Below are 13,113 nucleotides of genomic sequence, written 5' to 3'. Positions count from 1 at the left end.
ATTTGCTGGAACAGCCGGTGAGGTGGTTCGATTGGCTGTAGAAGTCCCGCTGGCCTATCGGCGGTGTCTTCCGTCGCTGATAATCTCGGGGAGTCTTAACGTAGTGGGTGACGTCGGCAGGAAGGCGTGGCCAGCAGTATTTTTCCCGTATCCTCGCGAGCGTGCGGGAAAAGCTGAGGTGGCCAGCCATCAGGTCGTCGTGCAGGGCCTGCAGAACTTCTGGCCGCCGGGCCGAAGGTACAACAATAAGGTAGTTGGCCCGGGCCGGAGAGAAGTTCTTTTCGAGGACGTCGTTTTTCAAGAAAAATGACGCCGATCCCCGCCTGAATACTTTCGGAACAACGGCGGTCCTGCCCATGAGGTATTCCACAAGGCCAATGAGTTCCGGGTCGGCTTGCTGTCGTTCAGCGAAGTCGTCGGCACTTATGGTTCCCAAGAAGCATTCATCATAGTGGTCGTCCTGCGGCGGTGCGTCGACGGGGGTACGAGACAGGCAGTCGGCGTCGGAGTGTTTTCTTTCGGACGTGTAAACGACGGTAATTTCGAATTCCTGAAGTCTTAGGCTCCACCGTGCGAGGCGACCTCAAGGGTCCTTCAAGTTGGCTAGCCAACACAAGGCGTGGTGGTCGCTCACAATTTTGAAGGGCCGGCCGTAGCTGTACGGGCGAAACTTAGACGTAGCCCAGATGATGGCAAGACACTCCTTTTCCGTTGTGGAATAGTTACCTTCTGCTTTGGATAGGGACCGGTTAGCATAACTGATGACCCTTTCCAATCCGTCGGTCTTCTGCACAAGGACGGCGCCGAGTCCTACGCTGCTTGCGTCAGTGTGGATTTCCGTATCGGCGTATTCGTCGAAATGCGCAAGTATCGGAGGCGTCTGCAGGCGCCGTTTAAGTTCTTGAAATGCCTCGACTTGCGCCGTTCCCCACTTGAACTCCACGTCGCTCTTCGTGAGGTGAGCTAGTGGCTCGGCGATCCGTGAAAATTCCTTGATGAAGCATCTGTAATAGGCGCGCAAGCCGAGAAATCAGAGTACGGCCTTCTTGTCGGTGGGCGGTGGGAAGGCAGCGATGGCAGCTGTTTTCCGTAGGTCGCGGCGAACTCCAGATTTGCTAATGACGTGGCCCAAGAACAGGAGCTCCTCGTACGCAAAACGGCACTTTTCTCGCCTCAGGGTGAGTCCGGAGGTCTTGATTGCTTGAAGTACAGTTCAAGGCGCCGGAGGTGTTCCTCGAAGTTTCAGGCAAACACAACGACGTCGTCCAAGTACACAAGGCACGTCTGCTACTTCAAGCCAGCCAGCACTGTATCCATAACGCGTTGGAAAGTCGCAGGTGCCGAGCAAAGACCAAAAGGCATGACCTTGAAGTCGAACGGGCCGTCCGGTGTTACAAAGGCAGTCTTTTCTCGGTCTCTCTCGTCGACTTCCATTTGCCAGTAGCCGGTCTTGAGGTCCATCGACGAAAAATACTTTGCGTTGTGGAGTCGATCCAGGGCGTCGTCTATCCGCGGGAGAGTGTACACGTCCTTCTTTGTTATTTTGTTCAGGCGTCAACACAGAAACGCAGGGTCCGATCCCTCTTCACTAACACCACGGGAGACGCCCACGGGCTGTTGGACGGCTGGATGATGTCATCGCGTAGCATTTCGTCGACTTGTTTTACTCGGGAAAGTGTTTTATGCGGGGGTCCACCAAAACTTCAGTGACGTATTTCCGTCACGGAAATGACGTCGAAAAAATATACACGATCAGATGGCAAAGAAAAAAAAGAGTTCCGTCAACGGGCATCGAACCCACGACCACTCGGTCCGCAACAACAGATGCCGCGCACGCTATCCACTGCGCCAAGGTCACAGACTCCAGAAGGCTTACAAACGCGCCTTTTATATCTACCACTCTCCCAGTCGGCGGCGTGGTGTTGCCTTCTGGGAGCGGTAAAGTAATGTAATTCGTCATTACTGTGGCCTCCGCGATTAGCACCTGCAACGCGTTACACGTCCCTCCCATTCGGCGCGCTTTCTAAAGTTCAATTTTGTCAACGCCTTTACACCCCTCGAGGTGGCGACCTTAGCCCAAGCGTCGTAAAAGTGTCTGCCTCGCTCATAGAATCACGCTGATCCAAATCAAAATAGCTCTGCGACGCGCGCCTGCCTCACCTGGCTGTAACACCGCGTTCCCCGCACACGCGCTCACCCCTAGAAAAATCGCGGCCGGGCTACCGGGGCGGTAAGACGCGCTTTGCGTTTCCCTCTAGTCCGGCCGTGGCGTTCAATCACATTTTAACCAATGGCGACCAAGTTCTGCGTCCAACATGCGACGCTCTTCTGGCTATCACACCTCGTTCTCTGATTACGCTTTCACCGTTAACTACTACAGCTACCACAAGGGTCTGTTTAATCATTCAGCACGGACGTTAGTCGTCGTGATGGAGATGTACCACCAATCATCAAAGTAGGTACATCCACGTTAAACGGTGCTATAGCTGCCAGACATCAATATACATTGTGCAAACTCTCTTATATCAACGTACAGAAAACATTCAGTTACCTCTGTAAGGGCAGGCTTTCGTGTTTTTCCGATTCCTATGACGGAGGGATCAACCACGTCTTTCCAACAGCCTCCCGTTCCCGCGTCGGAACCCGGTAGGGACTCTGAAGGAGTGGTCGAGCATTTTCTTCTGTTATAATGCGGTGCTTAGCATGGGGCGTTTGTCGGACCCGCGATGACGACGAGCAACAGTCCTTGTATTCCTGCAGAAGGCATCGAAGCTGTTGCTGTTGGAGAGCAGGAAGACTTGGGTTTACGTCGAAGGGTGACTCAGGTATTAGCGTAGTCGTCGTAGCTTCGTCAGAATATGAAAAGGCAAAAGCATCGCTGACGACCAAGCTTTCTTCGATGTATGCAATCGTCGTGCCTCTGCTCAGGTGTCTGTATCCTTGGCTGAAGTTCGTTAGCATCACGCTTCCTTTTCCTTCATGAAATCGAGCAGTGCCCCTTGCGACGCAAATGTCACGGTATAGCAGCAGACGCTGATCGCTCTCGATGACTCCTTCGATGTCTTCAGCTTTTTCGGTGCTGACGGAAATTGTGACGCTGGAGCGAGGCGGGTTCGTAACTTGATCCCAGAGCACGTTCAGGGCATGTTGACATGAATTCGTGTCCGGCGGCGTCGTTTTTTCCGACAATAGGGTTATCGACTTCGTTCTTAAGTCGATGACGGCGCCGTGATGGTTAGAAGTCCATGCCAAGTATGACGTCCCTGGAGCAGTGTTGCAGGATTACGAAACTCGCAGGATACGTGCGATTATTGAATATGACTATTGCTGTGCAGACTTCAGACGGCGTTATTAGATGGCCTCCAGCGGTACGGATTTCGGGGCCTTCCCAAGCAGTCTTAACTTTCTTCAACTTCGTGGCGAAGCGCCCACTGGTGACGCAATAGTCGGCTCCAGTATCAACGAGAGCGGTGACGTTGTGGCCGTGAATGAGAACGTCGAGGTCGCTACTTCATCGTCTTGCGTTGCGGTTGGGTCGCGGCGTCGGGTCACGGCTGCGTCGGTTTGTTCCGCTGCTTCCATGTTGCGTCGTCGGGTCTTCTTCGGTCCGCGAGATGTCGTCGTCAGGGGTCTGTCTGGTTCGCGTCGTGTTCTGAAGGTTTCGTGGCGGCGTCGTCGTCGGCGGCGGAGGATCTTCGGTAGTTCGTCGTACAGCAACCGCACCTCATCGGTTGCGGCCCTTAGTTTTCCGGATACGGGCTAGGCGACCGGCCCCGGTTTGGGCCAGTGTACTGCCGGCGGTGCGGTGACATGTGGCGGCCGGGCGACGGCGAGCGGGAAGGTCACCGTTCTTGCCGCTGTGTTCCGGTGAGGTAGACGTCGGTGTCGCGAGGCCGTTCGCCTGGCTGCGGGCGCGGCGCGTTGACGACGAATCCGCATAGCCCCATCTGTGGGTACTGGCAGCGGCGGTACGTGGGGCCGGCTTCCCCGCAGTAGTAGCAGAGAGGGCGGTTGTCTGGGGCGCGGCAAATGTCGGTTTTCCTCGGCGTGTATTGCTGGCCGGCTGGCGGGCGGTATGACGTTGGTGGTGGCGGCGGTGGTGCCTGGCGGCGGAACTGCTGGGGCGGCGCGGCGTCTTGACGTGGGCGAGGAGGGGGGTCGTTGCGTCGGGCTGCAGCAGCGTAGTTCATTGCTTGCAGCTGCGGCTGCGCTGACTCGGGGATGCCCAGCGACTGCTCGATTTTTTCTCGGACGATGTCTGTGATTGAGACAGCTTGAGGCTGGCACGACGGGAGCATTCGGCGAAGTTCTTCGTGCAATACGGCCCTTATGGTCTCGCGCAAATCGTCGGAGCCGATGGCTCGAACCGCTGCGCTGTCTTGGATCAAGGGGCGGTTTACTGGCGGGTTCGCATTTCCAGCGTCTTCTCGATGGCCGTGGCTTCTGAGACGAATTCCTGGACGGTATTCGGTGGATTCCTCATAAGTCCAACGAAGAGCTCTTCCTTTACTCTTCGCATGAGGGAGCGAACCTGCTTCTCTTCTGGCATGTTGGGGTCAGCGTGGCGGAACAGCCGGGTCATTTCTTCCGCAGAGATGGTCACGTTTTTCGTTCGGGAGTTGAACCCGTGTCTTCAGCAAGGTTTCGGCCTGGTCACGTTTTTCGTTCGGGAGTTGAACCCGTGTCTTCAGCAAGGTTTCGGCCCCTTTCCTTTCGGACGACGCTCGTGATCGTCTCCAAAAAAGCACTCCGAAAAGAGATCCCAGGTTTGAAGTGTGGACTCCCTGTTCTCGAGCCATGTCCTTACTGCTTCTTCCAGGTAGAAGTACACGTGGCGCAGCTTGTCGTCGGCGTTCCAGATGTTAAATTTTGCGACCCTTTCAAACGTCTCCAGCCAGGTTTCGGGTTCTTCACATGGCGAACCGCAGCAATACACACGGTATGCACTGATAGCGGCGAACAGAGCGTCGACCGTCGATCAACTGACAAGCGGTCAAGCGCGTCGGCTTTATACAGGCGCTATCGAACTTTCCAGCGATATCGCTGGTTGCTGCGCAATCTCTAGAATAAGCTCGAGTGTTCGCGTCTTGCGCGCAATCTTAACAAAATGATCTACAATAATCGCGAAGCTTCTCGACCAATGAGGCGCGGTTTGCGCTGAGCGTTGCTGACAGCCTTTGTGGGCGAAAACCGAATATAGCAAAAGTGATAATAAGAAACGCACGTGGCAATATCGCCGCTGACGAAGCTGCTTGGAAGTAACGGGCCCCTAAATTCGTGGTCGTCCGAGTGCGGCGACGCGTTGGCAAAGCTCCGTCGTTTGTTGACGTCTCCTCCCATACCCCAACGGAGGTACACACGGACGCCAGCGGTTTAGTCCTCGGAGCTGTCCTTGCGCAGCGCAAACCAGGGTTCCCCGAATATGTCGTCGCATATGCAAGTCGTACGCTTGCAAGAGCCGAGACCAATTACACCGTCATGGAAAAGAGTGCCTGGCAATAACCTGGGCTCTTGCAAAGTTTCGACCTTATTTGTATGGTCGCCCATTTGATGTCGTCACCGACCATCCTGCACTGTGCTGCTTGTCGTCATTGAAGGATCCCTCAGGCCGTCTCGCCCGCTGGGCACTTCGCCTCCAAGACTACAATATCCGCGTGCTGTTCTGTAACGGACGTCAGCATACTGACGCCGACGCCATTTCGCGCTCCCCCTTGCCTGACGACAACGCACCTTGCTCAGTATATTTCATTGCCGTTTCTTCTATCGACGTTCACACCATCGCTACCGAACAGCGCAAGGATAAATGGATCGCCTCCTTCATCGACTTGCTCACTGATCCGTCGGCAACACCCTCTACTCGCGCGTTGCGTCGTCAAGCCCACCATTTCCCCATAGACGTCAGACTCTGGAGTTTTGCAGACGCATGGCGCCACCTGTCGGAGCAGTTTTGGGTAGTGCAAAGTCCGACTCCTTTGCACAGTTTGCTATGAAACCAGGTGCAACAAGCCAGTGCGAAAGAACTATTTATCTTAATATTGCGAGTTTTGTGCATTTAGTACTCAGGGGAGCTATGAATTTCTCTCCGCCAGTTGGACGCGCCGCAATCGACGGTACTGTTGTGTTGTTAATTGCCACGAACGTGAAGGACTCGACAACGACGTTCACTTTTACCGCTTCCCATCGCGGTCGTATGGAACGGAAAGGCGACTAGCGCTGGATACCCGTTCAATGTGTTGGGTAAGCGAATTACTTGCATCTCCACAGCACAGCCGCTCGCATGGAGAAGTGTGATAATGCTGTTCTGCTGTTATTGTTTTGCGTAGTCCTGACGGAGAACTGTGGCAACAAGCCGAGAATGCAAGAATATGCAGTCGCCACTTTGTTGGCAACAGAAAAAATAACGTGGCAAACCATCCTGCCTATGTGCCATCAATCTTCCCACCTCTTTACAGACGTCCGCCTCCGCTTGACTCAACAAGTGGAAAGGAAAGATTTGGCAGGTCAGTTTAACCAACCCTTTTGTTCCTTTAAGAATTCAAAATTTTGTTCTTTAGCATGTTTCGCAATGCATTGAGCCCCTTTCGACTGCGGTTTTTAAATGTGAGCATTAATGTTGCTGTTGGAGAACTGGATGAGTAGTAGGTAACGCGCACGTGTCTAAATAATTATGTGTTTATTTTGTTATTTCTGTGTATGTGTGTGCGCGCGTGCGTGGGTGTGAATGCGTTTGAAGCGTCTGCGAAAAATTCAAAGGTACTGAGCAGTGCTGTACGTATATCTCCTGCGGTATAGAAAGATGCGGCGCGCGGGTATACTGCACGACATTTATTTTTCGTTTATGTTCGCACGCTCTTTGCTGCCTCGAAAAATGTGGTTGAAGGACACCGTCCCTTGCTGACCAAGAGGCGCCAAAACACCTGTCGATATGTAGCTGGTAGTGTCGCAGACACACGAAGGTATCGCGTACACCGGTGCGTTCTCCGCCGAGACTAATAGGACACACACTCGTTGGTTTACTGCCGTGCCGCGAACGAAAGATAGCGGGGCTAAACGCTAGCGTGAAGATTGGTGGAGACGACAAAAAGCAGCCGCGCAACTTACTGAGCTGATAGCATCGCTTGCAGAAGAATAGAGTGAGCACCGAAGCTAGATTTTTCTCGCACCGCGTGCATGCACCTTTAGTAGTCTCCCCTTACATGCCGCTTTTCGAGTCTGGAAGACTTCCCCGAATACTCGCTATTTCTTGTTTTTCTGATGCTGTAACAGAATATATCACATACTTTCATCTCGAGATGCGCGCGACCGAACCGCATCGCGCCATATCTCATTGCCCTGGCTGAGAAGAGACGCGCAGTGATTGAACCAGCGCTCCGTGGCGCCCGAGGACGACGTGTGGGCGCTGAATTACGGACGCGTATACACAAGACAATATTTTATTGAAATGAAATATTTTTCACAATGAAATATTTTTATTGTGATAGAAATTATATGGACACTCTCATATATGCAAGGCGTTTTTTTACAATACAATTTTTTTAAAATAAAACTTTTTTGACACTCAGGTCCCTGTCGTCTCCGCAAACGAACTCAACGCGGAGGCGGAAGAACTTTGCCGCAAAAGTTTCATTAAAATGTCATTCACAAAAGCTCGTTCCTTAACTTTTTATTATTAACTTTGGGGCAGCTGTTTTGTAGGAAAAGATGCTGGACGTGTTTATGGCACACCCATTTTTTAAAGAACCCCAAAAACTCATGTAATTTGAGATATTAATAATCGAAATTCAAGGCCCCGATCCCGGCGATACCAAACTTAGCGCGCAGGAAAGGCAGCAGCTTTGTTGCGTCAGATGGGAAGTCCAAGTGACGAACTTCAAAAAAACAGCGCGTCGCAACAGAATATGGTCTGGAAAAACGGCAATTCGTTTCAAATACACAAGCCGGTCACTTATCCTTCGAGTTTGGTGTGTAGTGTTTATCGTTTCCGAATATATCAATTGAATGGTTCATTTGTGCACATATCTTCGGAGACTTTGACTTGTAATACGCGTGCATGAAGTCGTGTTCAGCAAATAAGTTTTACTCCTTCATTCTATTTTAACGAACACTAACATGTAGCTGAAAGGGCTCTGTATAGTTTTGTTAAGTCTGAGACGGTTTGGTTATCCCCATAATTTCTTTAAACAAGCACGGTACTGCTTGATTAGCTTTAAAAGAAAGCACAGTATGCCTTTTTGAACAGCTATTGAATTTTAAAGTGCCACGCTAGATATTGTATTTTTCCTGCTCTAAAAAATTAAAATACTGGCACAATTTACTTTGTGTAAATAATTGCTGGAATAAACCTTACAATAATGTGCCTAAAAATAGAGAAGATACTCATGTCTGATGTTCAGGACATTTTTATAGTGAACCACTTTGAAATTCCTAGATTTTTATGCTAATATGCCTATGAACAAACCTGTAGAACAAACTAAAAAAAACAGGTGGGCTCGAACTCGATTAACAATTTTGTGCCTGAGAGAGCTAAAGATATATTACTGGAAAATTTATAGCAACTCTTGTTCACTATCTACATGCGTCATATACATGCCTCAGCATTTCTACTTTCAGATGGCAGAAAAGACACCAGGCAGATGCAGCAGCTACAAATGTGCGAAGTACAGACCCCTCGAATTCTGCTGAGAGTGCAAGCAGCACTGTACCAAGCTCTTGTGCAGCCCAAGAAAATCTTGAAGCTGAAATACAAGATGTAAGTTTGTCACAATTAAGATGTGCTTGGTATCAATTTCTGGGATTTCAAATGCATGTAACTGCAATTTCTATTTTTTAGAAATTAGATCAGAAAGAAAGGAGTAGGTATTGTGATGTCACTCTGTCTCCAGCGGTACATATGTGCAAGCGCACAGTTACTGCTGAAGCCAACACTTGTCTGGGGAAAATGAACTCATATAGCTATTTATGTAAACATGTCATCTAGAACTTGTGTCTCTTAATGTAACCACTACTGAATAACTGTGTGGTGTAGTAACACGACAATAACTCATCTACTATATGTCATTTGAAACACAGTTCTTCATAAACATAACTACAAGTACAGCTGACTTAATTTATGCAACACATTTTTCGTTGCGTACTTCTGTTTTATAAAACATTTGATGCTACAAAAAAATTATATTATTTCTGGTTTGCTACAATATATTTCTCAAATACTTTGACAGCTACTGTCAGGAGGAAATCTCCACATGCATAACTCACCTCAACAACTGATATATGAGCTTTCTGCTCAAAAGCTTTCCTTGCCTCAGCTTCTGTTCTCATCCCTAAAGTATGAAAAGCAATCAGGAGCCATAACAATATTAAGAACAATTCTCTGTAAGCTTAAGCTTGTGCAAACAATAGTGAACATGCTGGTTATTTGTGTTACCATGCAACACTGCCTTCCCACTGAACGGCTTTCTGCGGAGAAGCTCTTGTCCAAGATTCTCAAGTGGCAGCCTCCGAGTCACAACTCTATGGGCAATTGAGCTCGACAAACGTATTGTCCTCTCCTTGTGCCACCTAAGTAAAAGTAGAGGCCTTCAAACTGAAATTTTCTTTTGAGCATGCTGATGATCACAAGTAATTGCTGATTGAAAAAACAAGCACAAAAATTATTTTTGCTACAATTTGCCAGCAGAAGAACATGAGGAGATATGAACTCGAGAAGCGTACGTTGGGGGGCTAGTTGGTAAGACATAATTGAAAAAATTTATAACTGCGCTAAGGACGAGACACCAGAAACGAAGTGGACAGGACGATCGCAGACTAACAACTGGTTTATTGAAACATACACCACCCTTATGAAACAAACTAAGCGCGTGCGCAATGACATTCATGACCACGTGACAGGTTTCACCACCCCCAAGACTCCTATCTACTACAAAGGAAATCACGCTCTTTTCTGGAAAGATACACGGATGTGTCGCTGACGCACTTATCAGGCCCGTGTCTAGCTATCCAAGATGCCTCCAAGATTTATCTTGCTCTTTGGCTTCTGGCTCGGCCTATCACCTTGGTGCTACTGAAGATGGGCTTGCATCCCTGCGCACATGCGCCACAATGAACTGGTAGGTGCTTCCCACTCCCGTATCCTAATGAATTAGCATGCTCCATCAAACGCTTGTTAATACACCTTCCGGTCTGCCCCACATAAACCATTCCACAGGTCAGGGGGAATTCGTAGACCACTTCAGATGTACAGGGTACATACGCACGTCTGTGCTTAACATCACATCCTCTATTGTTCACTTTGCTCGCGTTGGACATGGCACACAAACTCGACAACTTGCAAGGCGCTGAAAAAACCATATCGACCCCATATGCATAGGGTCTTGCGTAGCGCCAGTGCTCGCGGAAATATTTTTAGCTGATATAGATTGTTCCTTGTTCCGTGTCCTCACCGACGATCACATTGCTCGTGTCCGTAGATACGTAGATGACTTTTTAGTACTTGTAAAAACTGACTCTAACGATGACCTTGAAGAGATAGCTAAGCGCATTCTTCAGTCTTTTAAATCCACAGCAACTAAGTTGAATTTTACTTTTGAATTGCCTGACAATGCATCTCTGCAGTTCTTAGGTTTAAAGTTGTTTTTTAAGGACAGGAAACACTTGTGCTGGTCGTACTCGCCACGCACGAACAAGGCCCTATTGCATTTCGATTCCTCGCACTCAAAGCTTGTGAAGAGGGGCATGGCGGTGTCGTGCTTAAGGTCTTTTTTGACCAAGTCATGTCACCACTATGTCAATGATAGTTTCTCTACACAAGTGAGTCGTCTCCGAATTGCAGGTTTCCCGCAGACGCTGCTTCAGGCTGTAGCAGAATCACTTTTAAGGGTCATTTGCCACCGTACCACTGCAGCTGACGGAAATGCAGAAGTAAATGAAGGAAAAGAATCGGAGAAGAATGAAAGGCGCAAGTTTAAAGTGATGCCGTACATACACAAGGTGTCGCACGGCATTAAAAAGGTGGCGAGAAGATACGGGGTCGATATGGTTTTTTCAGCGCCTTGCAAGTTGTCGCGTTTGTGTGCCATGTCCAACGCGAGCAAAGTGAACAATAGAGGATGTGATGTTAAGCACAGACGTGCGTATGTACCCTGTACATCTGAAGTGGTCTACGAATTCCCCCTGACCTGTGGAATGGTTTATGTGGGGCAGACCGGAAGGTGTATTAACAAGCGTTTGATAGAGCATGCTAATTCATTAGGAGACGGGAGTGGGAAGCACCTACCAGTTCATTGTGGCGCATGTGCGCAGGGATGCAAGCCCATCTTCAGTAGCACCAAGGTGACAGGCCGAGCCAGAAGCCAAAGAGCAAGAGAAATCTGGGAGGCATCTTGGATAGCTAGACACGGGCCTGATAAGTGCGTCAGCGACACATCCGTGTATCTTTCCAGAAAAGAGCGTGATTTCCTTTGTAGTAGATAGGAGTCTTGGGGGTGGTGAAACCTGTCACGTGGTCATGAATGTCATTGCGCACGCGCTTAGTTTGTTTCATAAGGGTGGTGTATGTTTCAATAAACCAGTTGTTAGTCTGCGATCGTCGTGTCCACTTCGTTTCTGGTGTCTCGTCCTTAGCGCAGTTATAATTTTTTTCAATTATGAGGAGATATACCTTCCAGATCCTGTCTGCTTCACCGTGCTGATAGCAATCTCTTCAGCACCTTCCTGAGTGCACATGACATGAGGAAAAAAAAAGTCTCTCTCAGCGACTGACATATGATCCACATGTTGGCGACGTGCAAAGGTGATTGTGGTTGGTGCCTTAAGCTGAGATGTCATTACACTGTGGCATACTTCTGGCACGACACACCTGGGACATAAACTAGTAGTGGGTAGTCTGCTGAGGAGAAAGAAGTAGTTGGAACAAAATCAATAAAAAAGAAGATGTTCGGTACCACATTAATTTCATTATTCTAATTCCTAGTTAGGATGAGAAGCCTCGGCTGAATGTAGAAATAATTATTGCACTAGTTCTTTTTTATGTTTGCTTGCCTTTTGTGTTAACTCAGTAGTTAGAACTTTAAATCTTCATATCTACAATTCTTGGCCAATCCCCCAGTGTGGGTATGAGCCATGTGTAGAGGCACATCATCATCATCATCAATGGCGGAGATACAATAATAAACCGCGCTGTGTTTTCGGAACCGCGTTTCAGAGTGCTATATTTATTGGTGACCCGGACTACGAACGCGACCTTCCATGGAGCAGCGTGAGCATCTCGACGGCCTCAGCCCTGATACTGCACCCGGCCACGTACCCTCTTCGGGTGTTGTTGGAGGTACTACTACCATAACCCTACCACAGCTGTGGCTTGCCGATCCATCCTTATGGTTCATTCAAGTCGAGAACAATTTCCGCATTAATCGCATCACGTCAGAAGTTCGCAAGCATGAGATCCTCGTTGAAGCGTTGCCGCCACAGGCAATGGCCGAAATATGCGACATCCTCGTGGGCCCGCCTGGTGACACTCCATATACGACAGTCAAACAGGCTCTTCTTCAGCGACTCGTTCCTCCTAAGCATCGGCACATTCAGCAACTTCTGTGCAACGAAGAGCTCGGGGACCGCCGTCCCACACAGTTTCTACGTCACCTGCAGCACCTCCTTGGGGACCAGCCGGACGGCTTGGAAACATCCATGCTACGTGAGGTGTTTCTACAGCGTCTTCCACCTACCGTACGAATGGCTCTTGTCCCAGCTCAGGATAAGACGCTGTCGGAGCTGGCAGAAATGGCCGATGACATGATTGACGTTGCTCCGGCAGTCATAAACGCTGCCCACACCTCTCAGATTTCCGAAGCAGATTCCCTTCGAGAAGCGGTAAAAGATCTCGCAGCTGAAGTCGCCAACTTGCGTCTGCAATTGCTGAGCATTCCCAACTTAAATGACAAGCCTCGTCCACACCGACCATCTCTCACGTCGCCTGCTCCGCAACGGCCCCTCCACCAACCCGAGCACCGCTTTTCACCGCAGAACACATGCTACTATCACGGGCTTTTTCGTGCCGCGGCTCGCAGATGTGTGCCACCCTGCTCATGGCGCATGGGAAACGCTCCGGCCGATCGTCAA

At 49.6% G+C, this 13,113-nt stretch overlaps 1 protein-coding gene across 1 annotated transcript in view; it reads left to right on the top strand.

The window, feature by feature from the left end:
- Positions 1-13,113, top strand: part of LOC125758759 (uncharacterized) — a 98,373-nt gene that overhangs the window by 47,678 nt on the left and 37,582 nt on the right. The window lies entirely within an intron of this gene.

This window comes from Rhipicephalus sanguineus, chromosome 6 (genome assembly GCF_013339695.2).
Source record: "Rhipicephalus sanguineus isolate Rsan-2018 chromosome 6, BIME_Rsan_1.4, whole genome shotgun sequence".
Classification (NCBI taxonomy): domain Eukaryota; kingdom Metazoa; phylum Arthropoda; class Arachnida; order Ixodida; family Ixodidae; genus Rhipicephalus; species Rhipicephalus sanguineus.
This window is presented reverse-complemented; position numbering and strand designations above follow the sequence as displayed.